Source organism: Helianthus annuus, chromosome 14 (genome assembly GCF_002127325.2).
Source record: "Helianthus annuus cultivar XRQ/B chromosome 14, HanXRQr2.0-SUNRISE, whole genome shotgun sequence".
Taxonomy (NCBI): Eukaryota; Viridiplantae; Streptophyta; class Magnoliopsida; order Asterales; family Asteraceae; genus Helianthus; species Helianthus annuus.
The window spans coordinates 139131501-139137996 of NC_035446.2; the positions used below are offsets into that span (position 1 = coordinate 139131501).

Genomic DNA, 6496 nt, shown 5'->3' on the forward strand with positions numbered 1-6496 from the left:
CATCCGCTCGGATGACCATCCGACTGGATGACCATCCGACCGAAAGGCCATCCGACCACTGCCAATTCGCGCACAGACTTAACCCCTCTCTCACACTATAAATAGTACCCGTACACCTCCTTTTCACTGATTTGACACCTCCATCCGACCACTCGCACTCAAGTCACTCTCAGTCACTTTTAATCGAGATTCAAGGCTATTCCGTAAGTATTTCTCCTCAAATCTTGTACAATCATCATCACTAATCACTTCTACATCATCTTCTCCATCAAAATCACACACAAACACTTACTTTTTCTCTGAAATAATTGGTTTGGACCTCTTGAAGGTGGTTTCCACCCGTTTTGCTCTGGAAAACGGTTAAGGAACACCATTTGATCAAGAATGGTCCTAGATCTGAAAGATTTCACACGTTTTAACTCGAATCCCAACACTTTTCAACTGTTTTCAACTTTTCTTCAACTTTTCTACTCAAAACCGATGGAATCTGGACTCATTCAGACTCTCTACTCATTTTCTAGTTGAGAGCCGGCTTGAAAACGGATTTCCTCGGGAGAGATTACCGATTAACGGGTTAAACATGAAATTCCATCAAGAACAGTGAGTCTGATCGAATGGGCCGAGACCACTCAGTCGAATGAGCTGGACTTGGTGTTTTTTTTTCCGTTGTTGACACCTCATCACGCCGTCTCCGTTAAACCTCAAACTTTTTAACAGTCACCCACTCGAAAGGCCATCCGATCGAATGACCATCCGACCAGGTGAACTGCCCCTTTATAATTTCCAAAGTTCAAACGATTTAACTAAACTTCAAACTTTCACCATTTTCCAAAATAAGCACACTCATTCGAATGGCCATCCGTTCGAATTGTCATCCGCTCGGATGGGCTATATGTAACACCCCGAAAACGGGTTTAGTAATCAAACCACGTTAATAATAATGAACGGGTGAAATACCGTTAGTGGTAAAAATTAACCCAGTAAATATTAGAATTTAAATAATTGTGACCTAATATTAAATACAAAAAAAAGAGAATAAAAGCTTTTGAGAAAACAAAGCTTATAAGGAGTCTGAGTTAACGGGACTTTAAAATAAAATGGGTTATAACTTCCCAAACCCATTAAGTTAACTAGGTAAAATTAACCTAGCTAGTAATATGGGATTAAGTGATAACTGGTGATTTATGGCTTCATGTGATAAAAAAAAAGAAACAAAACATGAGAGGTCAAAGTCGTAAAAAGGGAAAGTTATAATTTATAAACAGAACTTTAAAACACTACACACACTTAAAGTGTGTGTAGCGGGTCGATCAACAGGGGAGGAAAAATGGGTGCAAACCCTAGTTCACCAAAATCATCAAATTGATGGTCGATTCTAGCCTCAAATCAATGCATGAACACAAATTCGTGATCACCTAAGCATGGGGATCGCAAGGTATGTTGAATTTTGTTATTTGGTGATACTTTGAAATTTGGTTAAAATTCCTGAACGAAATTCTTGTGTGAATGATGAATGTTATAGTGAAATAGAGATGTGTATGAGTCTAGGGACGAACCCTAGGTGTGAATTTGTTAAAATAATGCTATAAACTAGAAATCCAATGAAAGACCTTATAGGTGATAAGTGGGTTTTATGGTAGTAGGAAGAACACTTGGAAAAATGATAATAAATATGTGAAATTTGATGATATAATTCAAGTTCTTGATGCCGTTCATGTACACTAGACACAGGGACTTGATTTTGATGCTAAAACTTAGTGACATATGTGTGTTTGTAATGATATGTTGATAAAATTGGGGTAAGGTGTTCAAGAGATAGGTTAGAGACTAATCTTGAATGCGAAACCCGCCAAGTGTTCGATGAAATGCTTAAGTAAATATGGTGCAGACCTGAATTTTGAAAATTCACAATAAATCACAGAAAAATCGTATGGGTGTGTACTTTATATGCCTAGAAAGGTCTCTGAGTAATCTGCATTTCATTAGTTAACATGATGACTTGGTTCAGATGTTAAATGGGTCAAAAACGTCGAATTCAGTGGTTATTTCGAAAAGACAGCATGTTGTTTGGGCTAAAAATAAGCTGCTGTTCTGATTTTGTAAAAATCATATAAAATCATAGAAACATCGTTAGAAGACGTACCATACATGCTTGGAAAGGTATTTGAGAGTTCTACGATCCATCTTTGAACATGTTGATCTAATTCAGATTTTAAATGGGTCAAAATGGTCAATTACAGCAGCTAAATAGAAAATCGTTGCACATTAATAATGTTCTTGTTAACCAAGAAAACGACATAGGATTGTATATACTTGCTTTAGGCATGAAGTATTGATTGTTGGGAACAAAATCACTTTATTTGACATGCTTAAAGTGTTTAAGATCACTTACTATCTAGTTTGTATAAGTAACTTCACTAACGGGTCAAACGGTTAATTGAACGAAAAGATTTATGGTATAAAACTAGTTCTTGAATATATGGCATGCTTTGATTGATAAGTGTGTAAAAAAAAGGTCCATAGGGTGATGGCCATTGTATAGAATGACCATCTAACCATCTTATGGATGTTATGATATAGTTTGACTCTAAACAAGCTAGGTGGGAACTTGGAAAGGAATGGGTCAAAGGGATCATGGATGCGAAGAATGATTGCGCAGACGCGAGGTAAGTAAAGCTTACACCCAATTTAAGTGTACGTATTTATTTTATAGGTGATAAATATGAAAACGGATTGTATCCGAATATGGGTTCCGATACGAAACAATATGAGTCGGAACGAATAAAAACGATCAAAACCATGGTTAATGGAAAAGGATCTTGTGGTAAAAATTCGAAATGGGTCGGATGTGTGAATGGGTAATTAAAAACCATGATTTGTTATAAATATAAATGTTTGGTCATATAAGCCAAATGGGTCAAATGGTGGTAATAACACCATTTGACAAATATCGACTAACATTTGGTTGTCAAGTCATATGTTCACAAGAGTGAATGGGAAGTGGATAATTGCGTAGCTATTTAGTGATGTGTGCGTGGTGTAATATACTTTAGGTGTATATTTTAAGCCCTTTTTACACTTTTTAGCCAAGTTTTAAATTTATAAAACACGATATTTACTAACACTAAACACACATATGGGCAAGTGCACCCATCGTGAGCGTAGTATAGTGTTGGTAAGATACCGAGGTCGTCCAAGGACACAAGAGCTTTTAATACCGGTTTATCCTCAACGTCTAATCAAATCAAAAGTTAGAAAACGATTTTTAAACTAGAAAAATAAAACTAGCTAAAATGCTGAAAATAAAAATAAAAGTAAAAACAGATAGACAAGATGAATCACTTGGATCCGACTCGTGTGTAGTGTAACCTTTGATTATTTCCGCAATTTTGCACTTTTTAAGAGATTATCTTAGTTATTGTAGTAGGCCCCTCTTTTGAAGGTGATGTTACCCTCAACCCAGTAGTTTGAGTCAGTAAGGATACAATCCTAAAGGGTCGGATTATTGAAAGATAATTAATTAAGTTATTAATGCATAATGTGGTAGGCCCTCTTTTGAAGGTGACGTTACCCTCGACTAAGTAGTCTGAGTCAGCAGGGATACAGTCCTAAGTAGCCGGGTTAAAGTTTTAATAGTAGTTTACTTATGAGGGGATCAAAGAGTTTGGACCCCCGCCATCCAATACCGGTGGGTATTGAAGGAGGTCCTACTAAATTTGACCCAGGTCCTTTGCAGGATCTATACACTGAACAATGGCAAGACTCTTATCAAACCGTTCCCTTAACCCCCGACCAGGTAGCCAACATATCTCCATATAGACCGTGGAGATATGAATGGTGAAAATCTCTTATTTTATATAGACAGTAAAATAATGCCAAGACACCACGGACAAACGATAAGGAAGAATCACCTTCAACATAAGAAACTAGTTATCAAAGTCATTAATACATAACCAAATAAAAAGTGCGAAAAGATTAAAAATAAAAAGTCTTACACTAAACATTTGTCTTCACCAAGTGATGTAAGAGACTTAGGCAAACATGGCCTTTTATTGTCAAGAACTCTTACGATCAATCTTGGTTCCCGAGACGACTCACACACTCTATGATGGACAATGGATGATGGTGTTGTGATGGTGGTGGTGGGTGGTGGGTGAAGTGTGAGAGAGGTGGTGTGCCAAGGGATGGTTTTCAAATGAGCCAAGCACCCCTATTTATAGCCTGAACAGAAGCTCGGGCACGGCCCCGTGTCCATTGGGCACGGCCCCGTGTCCATCCTCCTTCTCTTTCTTCATTAATTGCAGTTTGTCTACATTAGTTGACCACGCCCCCGTGTCCATTGGGCACGACCCCGTGTACAGAAGTGTATCTGTACTATCAAGATTTCCTCAGATTCTGCGAATCTTAGAGTTGACCATGGCCCCGTGTCCAGTGGGCACTCCCCCGTGGTGGGTGTTAGAAGCTTCTACAGCATTGTTTTTTCTGCTGACACTTGGGCACGCCCCCGTGCTCACTGAGCACGGGGCGTGTTCAGCCTTCTGTTCTCTTGTTTTGCTTGGGTAGATGCTGTCGGGGGGTCGGGCATCCCACGTTTGTTCCTTTTCTTATATTTATGTTAGATTTAGCTGCTTTTTTTTCTTCTTTTGTTCATTTGAGCTCATTTAATCCTGAAAATACAAAAGGAAGACAAAAACACACTTTTTCCAACATTAGTACTAAAAAAGGGTTATTTTTATGCCTCAATTGATGTAATTTATATGTTGCATTTTGTGCACATCAAGTAGCGGCTAAATAAAGTAAGGTATAAAACGGGTCTATACGTTGACCCGAGCCAGGTACGTATAAAATAAGTTTATAGTTAAAAGTGCAATTTTGGTCAAATAATTAGTGAAACTTCTTCGTCGTAAAATGAGGGACTAAAATTGACCAAAAAGCCCTGGATGGGAAAAACCGGGCAAACGACCCTTAGAGGTTTTTTAGGAACTTGTATATTGATTATAAAATCCTTGATACATATAAAAGTTATAGGCATAAACAATTGTGGGTCGAATGCCTAAAAATGGGTCATTTACGTAAAATGACTAGTCGAAGGGTAAAATTTGGGGTAAGGGGTTTATTATGTTAAATCTACCACCAAAAATAGTTGTGGTGGATTATAAGTAGTTACTTAGATATGGGAATGCGAAGTGTGAAGGGGGAAGAGCGTGTTGATGCTTTAATGCATAAAAATCCCCTAAACGGGTCAAAATGGATTTATGCGCATTGTTTGTGTAGTAGATGCGTAATTCATAATAAAATTTCGAACCCGAGCTAAGGATTTTGAGTTAAATACATTGGTGTATGTAAATTGATTATTTAGTAAAAAGTTGGTGGTTTTAAACTTGAACGGGTCAAAAGTCTTTATAAATTAATTTCAAGCCGAGGGCTTGAAATCTAATACCTTATGAGTTCAGATGTCGGGTTATATCTCCATACAATGGAGAATTAAATTACAATCGCATAGGAAAAAGAATCATGTAAAACGGATTTGTAAATTGATAGTTATGCACATTTTTGTGCATATTAAGTTAGTAAAAATGGAGCTGGGCAATGCAGCTCAACGAAAGAACCTTTCTGTCGAAATTGGGCAGTCGCGCTACGCGACAACAAATACTTAAACCGTCGGGTCACGCGACGAGAGTCGCGGCCCGCGAGAGCTGAAAAAGCTGGCATTTTGTTTTATTTTGTTTGTTTGACCCATATAACTTGTTTAAACTTGTTATTTAACCATCAAAACTAACTTTTAAGTTGGTTTTGGTCATAGGTGAATGTCAAGAGTTCCTGGATGAAGATCAAGCAACGTACAAGAACCGAACACATGAAAAAGAAGCTTCCACACATTGCCTCCCTCAACTACATTATGTTGTATTATTATTTTTTTAAATTGTAAAAGATTTAATAAACCCGTATTTTTATAAGTTTGTGTAGTCGTAAATACACATTTAATCGTCGATATTTATATGGAAAACGTTAAATATTAGTAAAGGTCTTACATTATACTCATTCGACCGGATCATCATTCGACACTTAGCACATCCGACATTCTGTTTACGCACTGTTCAACGCTTACGCTACTGTTCTATGATCAGGCTAACTCCCACGCACTCCCTTTAATTCAATCAAGTCTGTGTTTACTAGCTAAACACGAACTGTGAGTATACTTGAACCCATTTTTATTTAACGCACTTTTGGGTGTTATATACGTTCTCTATCAAAACACAACAACACATAACACAAACACTTTTAACGCTAACCGCTCCCGCATGCTATACGTGATCTATGAATGCTTGTACTATGCTTATACAGTGTTACACTATACCGTCTCTAGCAATGATAGTACTATAGTTTGGACTCAGCACATGTCATGGATAGGGGTTGCTAGGGATCACATCTCTTTACTTCACGTGTTCGCTGAACATGTGTCGCGCATACTCTACAACGCAGTCTCGTGGTTAAG

General features: G+C 37.7%; 1 long non-coding RNA gene across 1 annotated transcript; it reads left to right on the plus strand.

Moving 5' to 3' along the window:
- Positions 1–1292: 1292 nt before the first annotated feature.
- Positions 1293–6024, plus strand: LOC110905954. Its single transcript, XR_002573538.1, has 3 exons — positions 1293–1435; positions 2581–2666; positions 5804–6024. It is a non-coding gene; the product is annotated as an uncharacterized LOC110905954 (long non-coding RNA).
- Positions 6025–6496: the final 472 nt, after the last annotated feature.